Source organism: Corythoichthys intestinalis, chromosome 17, assembly GCF_030265065.1.
Source record: "Corythoichthys intestinalis isolate RoL2023-P3 chromosome 17, ASM3026506v1, whole genome shotgun sequence".
In the NCBI taxonomy this organism is placed as follows: Eukaryota; Metazoa; Chordata; class Actinopteri; order Syngnathiformes; family Syngnathidae; genus Corythoichthys; species Corythoichthys intestinalis.
The window spans coordinates 24,251,249-24,269,712 of NC_080411.1; the positions used below are offsets into that span (position 1 = coordinate 24,251,249).

The 18,464-nt window shown below is 38.0% G+C and overlaps 1 protein-coding gene across 5 annotated transcripts in view; it reads left to right on the plus strand.

Annotated features, from left to right (window-relative positions):
- The first annotated feature begins 3,554 nt into the window (after positions 1-3,554).
- Positions 3,555-18,464, plus strand: part of si:dkey-247m21.3 (5-hydroxytryptamine receptor 4) — a 99,278-nt gene continuing 84,368 nt past the window's right edge. For 4 of the 5 annotated variants that reach the window (XR_009061055.1, XR_009061056.1, XM_057818262.1 and 1 more), the window contains exon 1: positions 3,555-3,669. The gene's annotated coding sequence lies outside the window, so the exon portion shown is untranslated. The remainder of the gene's footprint in view (positions 3,670-18,464) is intronic. The other variant, XM_057818264.1, reaches the window with a different exon arrangement.

Here is an 18,464-nt window from a genome sequence, read left to right on the forward strand (position 1 = left end):
TTATTTTCTTTATCATAACCGGCAGCACAACCTCAATTATATTTGACCAGAGCTTGAATATTTTTCAACTTAGGTTGGAACCTTATAAACTCAGGATCTGTCGAGAATACATTTACCTCCTTAAAACACCAGAAAATATAACAAATTACTTGACATGATGCAACTTTAAAAATGTACTTGCATTGACACATTAACTCTTTAGGTTCCACTGACGGTGATAGATGTCCAAACGTTGCCAGCCCTCCATATCAAATTGGATTGGACGTACATTGCAATCAAAGGCAGACAATGATGGGTTAGTCGATGATGCGTTTAAAGCAACACCAGGTAACTTCTCAGTTTTGGTCGATTTTAGCGACGCCGGTGGACAAAAGCGGTGGTGTTTAGTCTTAAGGAAGAATGCGTTTTCCATGAGTACCAGCGCACACCCACACAGTGTCGTAAAATCATGATATCCCGGTCGCCTGTAGATGGACTAAACAATATTTCTGTTTCTCATGGCAGTGTGATGAATAGATGAATAGCAATAAGGGAATGATTCCAGTTGTGGATAAACAATAGCATATAACGGTTAGCAACCGTGTGGTTTAGTGTGGCTAATCCCCCTGCTGACGAGTTTGGTTGAGGGGGCAGCGTCATGCCAGCAAGTGAAAGCCGGGCCAATGTCTATTCTTGAGTATCCTGGCAGCCTCTTTTTTTTTTGCCTCATCAGACAAAACTTTTTGTCTCTTTTGTTACTCTTCCATCTTTGCAGAATTTGCACGAAAGCATTCGCATTGACTTCCGTCTTCATTATGACTGGGGAATGGGGGGAAGTGACGTACGTCATAAAGCAGTAAGCACATTTGTAGTTTTTTTTTGTGTGTGTGTGTGTGTGTGTGTGTGTGTGGCAGTTCCTTGCCACACACACACACAAAGTTTAATTGTGCTGGTGAAAGCAATACAGACCCCCACCAGATATAAAAGTGGTGTCATTCAACTAGTTGTCAGTCGACATATCACAAGTGTTATGAAAATATTTTATAAGGGTTAAAACATTACCTAGTGTTGCTTTAAAAGAATGCAACATTAGGAAGACATTAATTTGACAAAAATATCAGAAGGGTGTTGCTCAAAGCACATATGCCAAGTATAACAGATTTTGTAAAAAAAACACATTTCAAGATCACAAATGTTGGTTTGTTTAGTATACAAATCGTTCCCTTCATCCAAATAATAAAGTGAGACCCACCACACTTACAGTATTTTTAATTTAATACACCTCGGTTTATGTTTAAACAAGTTGCAAACGCAAATCCCATCTCTGTAATTGAAATGATCATGTCTAGTGTCATCTTTTGCACCTCCACACATGAATACCCTAACTACCCTTAGAAACAATTTTCAACTAATGATTAAGTACTTCTCATTTGCTATTATGTTGAAGTTATTTTGTGCAATTTTAAGTTTTTTTTTATTTATTTATTTATTTTTTAGTTATTTGTGAATTTGTTTACGGTATTTTGTCCTGGGCCTCAGGACCATAGGGACCCCTGAATGACCCTTAATGTATTTTACTTTAGATTCACATATTTGTTTTTTTTTATTTAAACATTCACATCAGGGGTCGCGTTAACAGAATATTTTCCGTCGTTGACCGGTTTTTTAAAACGGTGACGGAAAAAACAAGTCCATCCGTCATTTTGACAGGTTGCAATTCACACCCCAGACCACAGGGTGGCGAGTGAGCATATTAATTAGCTATTGTCTCTCCTGATGCATGACGTCGTTGGCCTTACTCGGAAAAATGTCAAGGCAACTGACTGTTTGCCTGGCACGGCCAGACTGTTCTCCCTGTATTTTTCAAACACTGAGAGAAAAGTCTGGGACACAGCCTCTCGAGTAGGTACAAAATCAATCGACAAATCAGATTTGTTTATTTGCGTGGTGTGTTCTTCACGAGCAACGTCATTCTTGCGCGCCAAAAGTCGTCTCGACAACAACACGGATGGCGAACGGGAGAGCCGAGAATATGTTCCAATCCGCGGTAAATTCAGTTTTAAATGAGCTAAAACACATCGACACGAGACATTGACAACAGTCTGTCTCGCGCTAGCCATGTTGAATAAACTTCTTTCTCCTCGTATGTTTACTTCCGCGCGCAAGTCCCTCATCCTGCCCTCGTCGCTTTGCTAACGGCACGTCTGCTCGTCGCTGTTTGGTGCACTCCGCTGTCTGTTTGCCTGTTGTTAAGCTTGTTCGGACAGAATATTAATTAAAAATGAATGAAAACTAAATACTATTGAATATGTCATTATTATCATTTTAAAAATGTAAGTGACGGGTAAAAATAGATTATGACCGGATTTTTATGACACTGTCAGTCAAAATGACAGACAACGAAAAAGTCTAGCGCAACCTCTGCTTCACATTTTTTTTTTTTTTTTAATTTAAACATTCACATATCTTTTTTTTTATTCAAATCATTGTCAGATTGATATATACTTAAAAACTTTAACATATTAAATATTTCAATTTTTTTTTTTTTTTTCCCCTTTTTCACAACGCCCCCGCCCCCCTCTGTCTTAGCAGAGAATGGTTTGACCCCGCTCTGGCGCACTCAAGGCTACACTACGTACGTGCCCTGAAGCGGGAAATTAAACTTAGTCATTGTTATAAACTCTAAACATGGCGAGCCGTCATAAATCGGGTGCGCAGAAAAGAAAATCTGTTAATCTCTGTTAAATTTAACAGTCCATCTCAAATAATTTGAAAATTTACACTGTCATTGCTTGCAAAGCCTTAAAAGTACTGCGGATGTTATCGTGACAAGCCGGTGGAAGGCGTTGGGTGGGCTGGGGGTGGGTCTCTTGTCCCTGGGCCCCTGCAAGTCTTTTGACAGCCCTGATTATTATTATTATTATTATTTTGTATTACTTTGACTTAATGTGGTTATGCAGTGGATTATTGTACAGTATCATTATAGCAACAGTTTATATAGATAAGTTTGTGCTGAGAGAAAAAAAATACCATTGTTAAAAAAAAATTTAAAAAATAAAAATAAGCGGTTACTCACAATGTTCCTCAGTACTTGAGTATTCATTTCACTGGATACTTTTTTAGTACTTGAGTAAATTTTTTGGATGACTACTTTTACTTAAGTAATATTATTTTTGAAGTAACGCTACTCTTACTTTAGTAAAATTTTTGGCTACTCTACCCACCTTTGATTAAATCTAGTTCTGAATTAGATTTGTTTTTATACATCTTGCATGTCTCGTAGTATTACAATGTATGACTTTCTCGTAATATAAAAATTTAAATCTCGTAATATTATGAATCTATTCTCGTAGTCCCATTTTTTCTGTTTGTTGGGCCCTAATACTCCGTCATGACATCACAATGTGAGTGTGTCAGGATTCCCCTGAATAGATACGTAATGTCTTCTGTTGAGAAGGGGGTCATGGTTGTAAACGACCACTAGATAGCAGCATCAGTCACACCTCGCAGTCCAGCCGCCCCACCCCTCCTCTCTTCTTTTGATTTCTCCCTTTTTTTCCTTCTTTCAATGTCTTTCTCTAGAAAGAGTCAGTCCTTCACTGGGCTGCCGGTCCTGCAGGATCCTGCTGGAGTATGAGAGCATCACAACACGAATGGATCCTGAGAAGAGAGGCGAGGTGCCTGAAACAGGTGAGTGTTTGACCTGACATTCTGGAGGGAGGTCAAATTAATCAAAACGTTCAATTTAAGGGGAAATCATTTGCATGCCAGTCGTTAAGTTTGACTGTTTAAAACTGTATTTCTGGCAGAACGACTCTCTTGTCTGTCCACTTGCAGTGGTTCTACAGTTGCTTTCTGTGGACTGTACGTATACACGTAGTTTTTTTTTCTCTGCATGAGATTGCTCTCATTTTAAATACAAATGACAACACGTTTTTTTTTCTTTTTTCTTTTTTTATGCGTTGGATACGCGCTCAATTTTCTCAGAAATTTCCCGTCTGTTGACTTGATGGACCGTTGCGTGTACATATCTTGTCATATTATTTTCTTACTCACATTTTGCTCATTTACAATGTTCAAAAGTAAGATGCTTTTCAAACAGATAAGAGGTATGTTCTATATTTGACATGAAGGTAGCAGACAGCTCTGAAGAGAGCAAAGTGCAGTGGTGCACATGAGAGGATATAATGGGTTCCAAGCAAAGCAGGTTTCATAAAAAATAAAAATGGAAGGGCTTTGCAATCTTATAGGGGACTCACCTTCATAAAGTTGTCCAAGCTAGATTTAGTTGAACTCTGGCTGACCTGATGTTACTACAGTTGTTATGTACTTCCATCGATGGATGTTTGGATGGATGTTCACAAGTATAGTGTGTTAAACTTCAGTTTGTGTTGGTATATGTGCGTGTGTGAGTTTATATTATGTCTTGGGAATGGCCAATAAGGCTGATATTTTTTGTTGAGTTGCCTCATTTTATGACTGATAGCTTTCTCAAACTTACGATGGGTCTCCTTATGTAAGTACAGTCAAACAAAACTTCAGGATGCAACGGTTGCTGAGCATTTCTTTTAAATTAATTACTCTAATTTTCGCACTATAAGGCGCACCTGACTATAAGCTGCCACCCACCAAATGTGACACCAAAACGGCATTTGTTCATAGTTAGCTGCACTGGACTATAAGCCGCAGCTGTCCTCACTGTTGACGGGATATTTTCACCAAAAGATATTAACCGGTAACACTTCATTAGACTGCGGCATCATACGACGGTCAGAAGACCAAATGAACCACCAAGCTTCAAGCAGCTTTATTTGGCCATCACTGCTCCCTTGGGGGAGACAGTCAACCTCTTTTGCCACCTGATGTCAACACTGTTGTTGTCCAACATGCCTCCTAGCATGCATTGCAGCGCTACAGATGTAAATAAGAATCAAAATTCATGTTCTGTGCTAATTATTTATTCAGTTACTGTTCCAGTTGTTTCATAATTGGCTAGTTATGGTATTTGGTAACAATTTATTTGACAGTGACACCATAAGACTGTCATTAGACAATCATAATGATGACATGACACAGTCATGAGTATTAATGAATGCTTATAACAGATGTCATATCGTGTAATTTGGCAAAAGTATCTCACATTTGAATGGATGTTAAAGATCAGAGCTGGACATAAATGGAGTTAGTAACATAACTTGCTGGCTGACACTTAATGACATCTGTCATAAGCATTCAGTAATGCCCATACTAGTGTCATGTCATAATTATGACAGTCTTATGACGCCGCTGTGAAATAAAGTGTTACCAAATACCATAACAAACAATTACTGAAAGAACTGTAACAGTGACTGAATAAATAATTAGCACAGAACATTAATTTTGATTGTTTTTTACATCTGTAGTGCTGCAATGCGTGCTAGGAGGCATGTGTTGCCTACCAACCCAAATTAATCAACAAATTAGCCGCACTGGACAATAAACCGCAGGATTAAAAATGAAGGAAGAAAGTAGCGGTTTATAGTCCGAAAATTACGGTACATACTTTGCGCTTGGAGAGAGTTGAGAAATGCCTGGTTTCGGCTCACATTGACACATGAACTACAATAATCATCTAAAAGAAAAAGTAGTTATGTAAAATTCTACTGTCTACTCATTTGGAAATGGCTCACTGTCCTTGTTTCCCACCTGTAACATTAAGCACAAGGGAGAGAAACACTCTTATTAAGGATAATTTGGGTCCCAAGTGCAACACAATGGCCTGGTTATTCGTTATCATTGTCTCCCCACCAGTCACGACCTGCAGCTACATGTATAAATAATAAGATAATGTAATGTAGATGAGTAAATGAGCTTTCACTTGGACAGCACTTTTCCACCTGCACGGTACTCAAGACTTCAATCAAACTCCAAAAAATACATTGCCTTTGTGAGTGTTGTCTTTAAATGTCATATTGATTTCTCTTTCCAAGAAATTGCTTTTAGCATGTCAATGGGTTTTTTAATTGTACTTATAAATAAAATTCCTAATTAGTAACTGGTGAAAAAAAAGTGTGGTACTTTAAAAATATTATTTTGACTTGTAGTTCTTAAAAGATAAATGTTATTATGAGTTAAAATAATTTGATATCGAAAACCCTCTTGATGTTTTTGTTTTTATACAATTTGTAAAAAAAAAAATAATAATAACTCGTAGGTCGTTATTGTTGTTGACAGCGCAGTGCAGTGACTTCAAATGGTTATGCTGCCGGGCTTCGAGAGTATGACTCTAGCGACATGAACATGTCATCTGTTCAACCCTTTCAATTTAAACCTGAGAGGAACATTAATTAGCATGACAGTTTTGTCGATATTTTACAAAACGAGCAGCAAAGTCAAAACGAACAGGAAAGACGGGATGAAACAAGACGAGAGTAGGAAAAAAAACGGTGTTCTGCCAAAATGTGCTACACTGGCGAAACGTCCACAAGAGGCGAAGTAGACACCCAAAGTACTACTATGTGCTTTAAGCTTTTTTTTTTTTTTTTTTTTTGTTAGATGCATAAAGACAGAACATACTAAAGATGCCTTAAGAAAATACTTGAATGTAGTAATAAGGGTGGTTTAAATATGCTGCGTGACTAATGTGGTCAACAGATCAACAATCTGCTTTAAAGCAAAAGAAAACACAATGCTTAAACGTATGAGAGGGAAACAAATGCAAAAAGTATTTTGAGGCAATGAAAAGGTAATAAAGCACTCAATAAAAACACTAATGGTAAGTGCTCAATAGTAAGTACTGCTTTTAACCGGTGTGCGCATGTGTTGGAAGTCTCGCTGCCTAAAAAATCAAGGCAAGTAACCAAGGGATCGAGAATACAAACTGTCAAATGGCAGCAAGTCAGTATCTCAGCAACCTGCCTAGGATCTGTTTAAAGATACTGCTGAAGTACTCGCCACTTTTAACCGATGGGCGAATGTGTTGGACGTCTCGCCGCATAGAAGGAATTGCAGTAACCTGGTAGTGTTTACCTAGTGGCAGTGACAAACTACGTCATCACCCCAAGTGTCCATTCCACGCATAAAACATGGCGCCCTCCGTAGGTCAAAAAATCTACTAAGCATTATAGATTTTTAAATCAATGGCAATATTTTATGTGTTTCTAATAACAAATTTTAGTAAAAGCGAACAATTGTGCTTAATTAAAGCCTATACATTTTTAAGTCTGACGTACTCTTTAATGGACTGAAATACATTTTCTAAATTTAACACAGAACTTAAAAATAGTAGGTAACATTAAATCTAAATTATAATTATTCATATTAATGGCCAAGTATATAAAATGAAGCTTTAACATCATAAAAAAAAAAAGAAAAATTAAATCAGGCCATTGTGTTGCTTTAGACGTGTACGGTGATGCGCCAAAATCACTCTGCGCCCTGTTCTCCGTGACGTCAGATGGTGCATCCATTAGGGACGAGGATGGCGGAGTAAACCCAGAGTGTTAAAATAAATAGAACAACCAATGGGAAAAACTAAAAGCCTCCCTGCAACTTTGTGGTAGGGTGCTATACAAGCACTTCCAAATCCTGTATGTGCAAGCTTCATTTTTAAGCACTGCCCACTGGCGAACACAAAAAAAACAGAACAAAGGTAGTGTGAGATGACAGTTAGTCGTTACACATCTTCATCATTCATTCATTCATCTTCTGAATTATCCTTACTAGTGTCGCAGGAGTTCCGCAGGTTCCGGAGCCTATCCCAGCTAACTACTTACTACAGCTAACTCTAACCCAATCACAGACATTTTCTTGAAATAATATAATGTTTTTAGGGTCTAATTACCGGTACACTTTTATAAGTAGTGCTTTGCTGTTGCGATAGAGTTTAAGATTTTATTCTTGACCTGAAAACATTTCAAACCTCAAGTAATGATTTGTTATTTTCTTCTGTCGTCTATCTACTATATGAGGAAATATAATATATTAAAAGCAAAATTAGACAATTTACTGTAATATGTAGCACGAATGGAACAAAAACAAACAGAAAATTAGTACATTACTGTACTTGTTGTCAGTCTTTGTTTATTTTTTTAACTACTCAGTTAACTTTCTAGGAGTGTCTAGGTGTTGTGGATTTTTGATCAAACAAAAACAGTCTTAATTCCTTTCACCACCTCAGGGTAGTGCAAGCTGTGGAGTTTTCTTCACACGTAATTGGCAAAAAGAGGTTAATTCAATGTATGAAAATGCCGCTGGGCTGAATCAATACCTGTGAAGAACAATTACCTGGCACTGAAGTGAGGAAATTGTGCTTTTTTATTTTAAAGGGGGAGGGGGGGCTTAGGATGATCACTCTTATGTTTGATTGCATCTTTCTTTAAATGGAAAGACACTTTTTTTCTGCGGTCTTTTAAGGTACTTTATTTAATTGTTTTGCCGCTGTCCTCATGTGTTACATTAATGATGAGTGGGATAGATGGGAGTGGGAAGTTAGGTGTTCCTTTAAGTTACAGAGATGAGTTCGTATTTTTGGGATAATTAATAATAATAATCCGTTCCTTCTCAAAGCATTCCCATCACTTTGGTCAAGCATCATCTCTTTTTCAATTAGTCATTTTATATTTGTCACAACGTCTTGGGGTTCGTCACTGTACGTTTTGGCAGATTCCAGCCTAGACTACTTATTTTTCTTGATATTTAACTTTTTTTTCCCATGAATGATCTGCTTTTGCTTTCGTTCATGATCTTAAATCCTGTCTCTGGAGGTTGTTGTTGAATTCAAGGCTGGGGAGTATTGGTGTGCCATATACAGTGTATCATAAAAGTGAGTACACCCCTCGCATTTCTGCAGATATTTAAGTATATCTTTTCATGGGACAACACTGACAAAATGACACTTTGACACAAAGAAAAGTAGTCTGTGTGCAGCTTATATAATAGAGTTAATTTATTTTCCCCTCAAAATAACTCAAAATATAGCCATTGATATCTAAACCCCTGGCAACAAAAGTGAGTACACCCCTTAGAAACTATGTACATCCCTAAATGTCCAAATAGAGTACTGCTTGTCATTTTCCCTCCAAAATGTCATGTGACTCATTACAGGAGTGCTGTCAGCGGCGGAGATTGAAGAGGTGGTGGTGGGGGGGTCAGCCTGTTAGTGCTCAGACCATACACCACACTTTACATCGAATTGGTGTGCATGGCTGTCGCCCAAGGAGGAAGCCTTTTCTGAAGATGGTACACAAGAAAGCCCGCAAACATTTTGCTGAAGACATGTCAACAAAGTACATGGATTACTGGAACCATATCCTATGGTCTGATGAGACGGACGGACTTTCTTGTGTACAGCTTCCTCCTGGGGTGACAGCCACGCACACCAATTTAATGTAGAGTGCGGCGTATGGTCTGAGCACTAACAGGCTGACCCCCCCCGCCCCCCACCTCTTCAATCTCTGCAGCAATGCTGACAGCTCTCCTGTAACGAGTCACATGGCATTTTGGAGGGAAAATGACAAGCAATACTCTATTTGGACATTTAGGGAAGTGGGTTGTTTCTAAGGGGTGTACTCATTTTTGTTGCCATGGGTTTAGATATTAATTGCTATATTTTGAGTTATTTTGAGGGTAAAATAAATTAACTCTATTATATAAGCTGCACACAGACTACTTTTCATTGTGTCAATGTGTCATTTTGTCAGTGTTGTCCCATGAAAAGATATACTTAAATATCTGCAGAAATGCGAGGGGTGCACTCACTTTTGTGATACACTCGATACCACCTAACATACAGTGTGTTCTACTATATTTTAATTTTCAGTTGTTGTCAGTCATTCATTATCAGTCCGACCATAAGATAGTTGATGACTGCTTATCTACTTACGTATTAAACATTTTGTGTTTGTTACCATTGTTATTTTCTAGCCATTACCAGGCCATCCAATGTGGCGGTCACTATAATGTGGCTATCTCTGTATGCTCAATTACCTTCTCGCTTCACATCATGCCGTCAGTCTTACTGCTTTATTCGCTAGACATGCTGTTTTTACTCTGAGGGGTGTCATTTAGCTCTATTCATGCGTGTGTAACGGAGTAGAATATATACACGCATGTTAATGACTACATTGTGGTGAATGCATGGAAAAATCAGCCTCTTAGAACAGAAAGTGGCCTTATGAATATTCAATCACTATTAGAACTACAGAAGTTGTTTATTTGTTTGACTTAAACATTTATATACTAGTATATGTTTTACACAAAGTGACCGTTATTTGACTGTGTTATAATATATAGCTTTCGTGATTGTTTTTTTTTTTTTTAGCTGTTGCAATTCGGGATTTGGATAGATGTATAGTAGAGCACTCATTCCGTGGATGTGGCATTTAAATTTGAGCTAATATTGTAAATATTTGTACTGTACATACCATATACATATACTGTATTAGTATTTAAATATCAAACAAATTAATGTTTATGCTGAAATATAAATAGCTTGATAACATTTTCTTTAAGTCGTTATTGTACAGTCAATGCTTGTCTGGAAAAATTGTGGGAACGCAAAGTGAATGACATTTCATTTAGGTAGAGGAAAACTTTTTATATACTCATAATTGAAAAACAATTGAAACTTTTTCACCTCAAAATTCATCCGGATAATTGCTTTGTATAACAAAACCTCAGATATTTAAGACATTGGCTAGAAAATAAGTGTTTTTCCACTTGATGCAGCTATTAGTTTATGTAGGTTGCCGATTGTTTTTCCTCTATATGTTTTTTACTCACAATGATGATGTGTTTTAGAAAGCAGTGTGTGCGTGGCAATTTTGAGGAAATTGAGGATAATAGGGCATACAATCTGTCATATGCCACTTTTCTGGCTGAAAAAAGGAAAAATGCTGCCTTATCACCACTCTTCCCAAGCCAATTTGTAAATACACTGTTTTGCGTTGATCAAGAAATAGTCAGCCATTTCAACTAGAAACCCTCTGAACGTCTATATCTCTCCTCAAATTTTACCTTATCAAAAAAGAGTTTGTTGTACTGTGGGTATTAATTGAGTGAATGTGAAATGTGAAAATATGATTTCTTTCAATTCAACAAGTTGCTCATTTTGCCTTTTTAGAACTCATTCTTTTCTTTGCTGATAACTGTTAACATTGTCTGAACTTGTTTGTGTAGACTTAATATTGATTGTTCTATCATTTGTGAGCCACTGCACTGAAACCAGACATTTAGGTCACATATTGAAAACAAGATTTTAGCTCTCCTTGTTTTGCTTGATGAGATTTGAAATCCAATTAAAATTGGCAACATTATCGTATTTATCCAAATTTGAGGACACTGACGTTAATGAAATGTGAGAAAACGACCACAAGACATTTTTGCCTTTCAAAAGTCCTGAGCAACCATGCTTTATTCAAATAAATTTACACCTGATCCTCATTTTGATCACTTACGGCAAATTGGTGCCAAAACCATTTCGCCAGGGGAATTGATTTTAGCAGCTGACATCTATAATGTGTTGAAAGCTTTCTGGGAAAAATGGAGAAGTTGGGGTAATTCTAGTAGTAGTGGTAGTTTTCTCAAAACGTACGATGGATTTGTTTACAAAACCAAACCCAAAAATAATTTTCGGATGCAAATCTTGAAGTGAAAGTTTCTTAGGTAAGAGTTTATTTGTAAGTCATTTAGAAAATATCGCTATAAGTGATAAAGTTGATGTGTCACACATTGAACTTGTGGGAGTGAGTAGTAGAGGCTACACTCGGGACAGAGTGAATATTTGCAAGCGGCAATATGGATTCATGCCTACGAAGAGCACCACAGATGCATTATTTGCCCTAAGGATGTTAATGGAGAAAAACAGCGAAGGTCAGAAGGAGCTAGGTACTGTACATTTAGTCTTTGTAGCTCTAGAGAAGGCCTATAATAGATATTTAAAGAGGATCTGTAGTGCTTTATATTGACGTTCGTAGTGCTTTATATTGACGTTCGGAGTGGGAGAGAAATATATTAGAACAGTACAGGACATGTCAGAGGGCAGCAGAACAGAAGTGAGGTGTGCTGCAGGCAGTGTTGGTATTCTTAATTTAGAAAAGTAATTTGTTACAGATACAAGTTATTTCTCCCTAAACGTAATTCAGTTACCTCAGTGTAAGAGTAATTTGTTACTCAGCAGAGTAACTAAATGTTACTTTTCTTCTACACGTTATTACGTAACACATTCTACAGTATAACATCTTTCACATCAAAGATGTTTTTATTAACTGATTGAAGAGTAAAAACGCTATATACTGTATTTAGAACATTAGGTATTTATTTGTATCAAATAAATTCTACTTTTTTCAGAACACACAAATGTAAACTTACCATTATCCAGTGCAAATCTCTGAAACTGGATGTTACGCCTACTGCACAAGTAGAACACTATCCTTAAATATTTCGTAAATTAACAATATCAAATATCATCCAGGTTTGAGAACGCTACCTTTGGAATTCCCATTTTCGCTGTCTTGTTGTGTTTGCCAGAGAGTGCAGGGAAGCAGGGCATGATCCACCCACCTAGCCAATCATCATAGCGTTTGCAACGGTGTCACCAGCTTTTCCCTCCTCCCCACCCCCGCTCTGCTCTTTCCCAGCGTGTGACAAAATCTGACAACTTGCGCTTTTTTCAACCAAATTGTACCTTATTTTTCGGACTATAAGTCGCACCTAATATAAGTCGCGCCAGCCATAAAATGCCAAACAAAGAGGAAAAAAACATACTGTATATAAGTCGCACCGGAGTATAAGTCGCATTTTTGGGAGAAATTTACTTGATAAAATCCAACACATAGAACAGATACAGTGGGGCAAATAAGTATTTAGTCAACCACTAATTGTGCAAGTTCTCCCACTTGAAAATATTAGAGAGGCCTGTAATTGTCAACATGGGTAAACCTCAAACATGAGAGACAGAATGTGGAGAAAAAAAACAGAAAATCACATTTTTCTATTTTTAAATAATGTATTTGCAAATCACGGTGGAAAATAAGTATTTGGTCTATACCAAACGTTCATCTCAATACTTTGTTATGTACCCTTTGTTGGCAATAACGGAGGCCAAACGTTTTTTTGTAACTCTTCACAAGCTTTTCACACACTGTTGCTGATATTTTGGCCCATTCCTCCATGCAGATCTCCTCTAGAGCAGTGATGTTTTGGGGCTGTCGTTGGGCAACACGGACTTTCAACTCCCTCCTCCCCCCGTGGCGTCAAAATGATAACAAGAACGGGGAGCAAAAATCCCAGAACCACACGGTGGGACCGAGTGAATGACCTACAGAGAACTGGGACCACAGTGACAAAGGCTACTATCAGTAACACAATGCACCACCAGGGACTCAAATCCTGCACTGCCAGACGTGTCCCCCTGCTGAAGAAAGTACACGTCCAGGCCCGTCTGCGATTCGCTAGAGAGCATTTGGATGATCCAGAAGAGAACTGGGAGAATGTGTTATAGAATATAAAATACAAATACAAAATAGAACTTTTTGGTAGAAACACAGGTTCTCTTGTTTGGAGGAAAAAGAATACTGAATTGCACCATACCCACTGTGAAGCATGGAGGTGGAAACATCATGCTTTTGGGCTGTTTTTCTGCAAAGGGACCAGGACGACTGATCTGTGTAAAGGAAAGAATGAATGGGGCCATGTATCGAGAGATTTTGAGTGAAAATCTCCTTCCATCAGCAAGTGCATTGAAGATGAGACGCAGCTGGGTCTTTCAGCATGACAATGATCCCAAACACACAGCCAGGGCAACAAAGGAGTGGCTTCGTAAGAAGCATTTCAAGGTCCTGGAGTGGCCTAGCCAGTCTCCAGGTCTCAACCCCATAGAAAATCTGCGGAGGGAGTTGAAAGTCCGTGTTGCCCAACAACAGAACCAAAACATCACTGCTCTAGAGGAGATCTGCATGGAAGAATGGGCCAAAATACCAGCAACAGTGTGTGAAAAGCTTGTGAAGAGTTACAGAAAATGTTTGGCCTCCGTTATTGCCAACAAAGGGTACATAACAAAGTATTGAGATGAACTTTTGGTATTGACCAAATACTTATTTTCCACCATGATTTGCAAATAAATTCTTTAAAAATCAAACAATGTGATTTTCTGTTTTTTATTTTTCACATTCTGTCTCTCATGGTTGAGGTTTACCCATGTTGACAATTACAGGCCTCTCTAATATTTTCAAGTGGGAGAACTTGCACAATTAGTGGTTGACTAAATACTAATTTGCCCCACTGTATGTAATCTTGAAAGGAAATTTAATATAAAAATACAATAGAGAACAACATGCTGAATAGGTGTACAGTATAATAATGTTACATGATGCATGAACAACGAAATGCGAATACACTGTCCTCACCAGGACGCTACGGCTCGGTCCTGGCTATACAGCGAGCTAAACTCCCAAATGACAATGCTGGACGTCCGTATAATTTGCTGACTTTATTTTGGCTGTCGTTATGACACCACCATATATAACACCATCATTTGAACAGTGAAACTAAAAATAGAAATAATACAAATCAATTTCTTCCTTGATACCAAACAGGTTCGCATCAACGTAAATAAATGATAATTAGCTGCTATTACAGCAATGACACAAACGGTTAGCATGCGTTTGCTAGCATTAGCACATCATTCAAACAACCACACAACTGGCTTTAAGTGTCTGATCGCGAGTGGAAAACACACAACAACAACAGAAAAGATGATAAACACAGGCGCTGCCTCTGTAGAGATATTTTACAAGCATAAGCAATTGTGGATTTGTATAAAGCTGGGAAAGGATACAAACCATCTCTAAATGCATGGATGTTCATCAATCGACAGTCAGAGAAGTTGTCTACAAATGGAGAGCGCTTGGCACTGTTACTTCTTTCCGAAGGAGTGGCCATCCACCAAAGATGACGCCAAAAGTTCAGCGCAAAATACTCAGAGAGGTAAAAAAAAATAAAGAACCCCAGAGTGTCTGCTAAAGACTTACAGAAATTACTGGCACAGTCCAATATCTCTGTGTGCACATCAACCTTATGTAAAACTATGGCCAAGAACGGTATTCATGGGAGGACTCCATGGAGGAAGCCACTGCTGTATTAAAAAAAAACATTTTTGCTCGTTTAATGTTCGCAAAAAGGCACTTGGACACGCCGCAGAAGTTTTGGCAAAATATTTTGTGGACTGATGAAACCAAAGTTGAATTGTTTGGAAGTAACACACAACGTCATGTGTGGAGGAAAAACGGAACAGCTCACCAACATCAACACCTCATCCCCACCGTGAAGCATATTGGCCCACCATCATGGTTTGGGCTGTTTTGCTGTCTCAGGGCCTGGACAACTTGCAATCATTAATGGAAGAATGAATTCAAAAGTTCATCAGGATGTTTTGCAGGAAAGCCTGAGGCCATCTGTCAGAAAAAAGAGGATGGAAGCTGCAACAAGACAATGATCCAAAACACAGAAGTAAATTAACTTCGAATGGTTTCAGAAGAACAAAATACACAAATTCTGGAGTGACCAAGTCAAAGTCCAGACTTGAAACCCATTGAGATGCTGTGGCATGACCTAAAGACTGCAATTCATGCCAGACATCCAAGGAATCTGAATGAACTACAGCAGTTTTGTAGAGAAGAATGGGCCAAGATTAGTCCTGATCGATGTGCAGCTACAGGAAGCGTCTGGTTAAAGTTATTGCTCCCAAAGGGGGAAAGGCAAAAAATATTAAATGTGATGATTTACTTAATTATTTTCCCTCCTGTTGTCATTGTTTGCGTGCGTCCCTCATTAAAATATGAACATCTATAAATGCCTGGGTCGTTTTAGTTAAAGCAGACTGTTTTTTCATCTGTGTGATTTTGACAAATATCAGATCACATTTGACGGAGATTTTTTGCAGAAATGTGAGAAATTCCAAAAGGTTCAGATACTTTTTCATATCAATGTACGTACTCTTGGCTAAATAGTGTAATCCATTTGCAGTTTCTTATATCCCAAAAGTGTGTTCAGATTCCACCTGTGTCACTTGCTGATCCCGGGCCTCCCAGCTGTCTAAAATCAGCACAGCAACACTATCAGACTGAGAGGAACAAAACCGTAATTAATGGATCACATTTTGACTGGTTTAATTTTAGCAGATGCCAAGATTAGCTTAGAGATTTATAGCCCAGGGAACATTCACTGAATTGCGCTTTAGAAAATCCTGTCCTTCGGGAGAACGCAATCCTTTGTACAGCCTCACTGGGAGGGAAGGGGAAAAATCGCTAATATCATTCTATATGACAGCTGCCAAATATGGTCTTTAAGCTGGCTAAAGTGTCTCCAAATGCTGCCTGCTTATTCAGCTGCTTGTTACACGGGCATTAACTGTCCTGTTCGCACATCACATGCCGCATCTACAGAGCTTAGGTGGGCTCACACACATACACACACGTCCCTCCTGCACCCACCACCCTCAACTCATGTGCCGTGTTTTGGATTTTAAATCTGTTTTCCAGCCAGCTGTGGACCTTTGTGTCCGAAGATGATTATTCCCTGCAGATGCTCCGCTGCCATGGAATGTAATATCTGTCCCGGCCAATATGGGCCAGTTGTCCACTGAGGACTGGTTGTTTAAGCTACACTTTTGTCTGGGGTTTACTTTCAACTCATAACCATTGACCAATATATGTTTATATATGTATTACAAAATGTATATGGCTGAAAACACAGACAAGACTGAAAAAGCAGTTTCTGCTCTTGAACTCCGCTTTGAAAGAAACTGCTGTATTTTAAGCCAAAACAACTGTTGTGTTTGATAGAACAATATGTCTATATGCTGCCATAGCAGATTCATGGTGCATTAAGCCCCCAACCTATTTTTAATTTGTACGTTTTTACCCTGGAAACCCCGGTTTACAGACGTCGCACAACCGCTTTTCTTTCAACCCAGCCATAAAACGAAGATAATTAAATAATATTTATTATTCAAAATGTCATTTTTAGCTTAGAATCATTAATTGATGTCTAATACTTAGTTAAAAAAAACAACTTTAAACTATTATTCACTCACATATTTTAAACTTTTAAACAAAATACGTCACAATGAAAAAAACAGTGTCTGTAAAAAGGTCACGGATATCTACCTCATAACAATCCCTTAATTGTATTTTTATTTATTTTTTTTTTTGTTACTGTCGCATTTCCCCGATATGTTAGATAATAAATAATCGATCCAAACAAAGAAAAATTGAAAGCAAGAAAAAACCAAAACATTTTAAAGGGTAAATATATGAAAAAGAAAATCTCGACCACACTTTGATGTCTGCGATTTCTGCATCGCGACCCTTGTTATATTACCATGTTTTACCCATAAAATCCCCCCAAAATCCTGCTGTGACCATTCACAGTTGTGTCTTCACACTCGGTGATACATTCTACATTGAGTTTTTGGATCGAAAAGTAGTAAGTATGCAATAAGATCTCATTTAAATTGTAGCGTATTTAATTATGCTTTGCAAGCTCTCACCTCCAGCAGGGCCGACCCAGGCCATTTGGGGGCCCTAAGCAAAATAATGCAAAGGAGCCCATATTTTTGGCCTACCATTTCGTCACGGTGCACTCTGAAACCCATACATGCAATCCAACCCATACGTCCATATTTTGTATATTAATCAGATTTTGTTGCACTGCATACTTCAAATTTCTCACCCCAAATGATTGTCAGTACTTACAGTAGAGAGCGCCAAACCTTTTTCTAAAAGAGGAAAGAAGTTAAGGAAGAACTTTTATTTTTTTAAGCTTGTAATCAAGTATCAAAACTCACAAAAGTCAAATAAAGCAAACTGTAGTAAACAAAATAGAATATAAATTAAACAATTGCCAGATTGGGGGCCCCCTAGTGGTCAGGGGCCCTAAGCAGCTGCATAGTCTGCGTATAGGCTGGGCTGGCCCTGACCTCCAGTTAGAATTTTGCTGTTTAATTTTTTTTTTTTTTTTTTTTTTTTTTTTTTTTTAAATGTCGTCCTGTTCAAAAATTTTCTTCCCCTTGAAAATTGAGATTTTAAGCTTTACAATGATGTATCACACATGCATATAGGACAATTTTGAAATCTGGCCAAATTGGGGGTCTCAGAGCAGAACTTCAAGTCAACTGAGTGTTTTCCGCCATATACAAAACACAACCTTTCTGTATTTTATTATTGCGTTAATGCAGATCACGTTCTTAAGCGCAAACACCTTGTAAATGCACACCTTTTATCAATGACTGAGCTCACAAGTGTCAAATTAATTTTTGCCTTGGGTCACATCACTGTTAAGGTTTGCCGTAAAGGGACAATTTGACAGGGAAACCATAGAAATGTATGATTCCCTCATATTACTGTACGTCATATAAACAACAAAGTGAATAATGGCGAGTTTTGACATCAGAAGCCAGTACTTATTCAAATATTATTCAATTTGTTTTTAAAGGTGTATTGGTAACA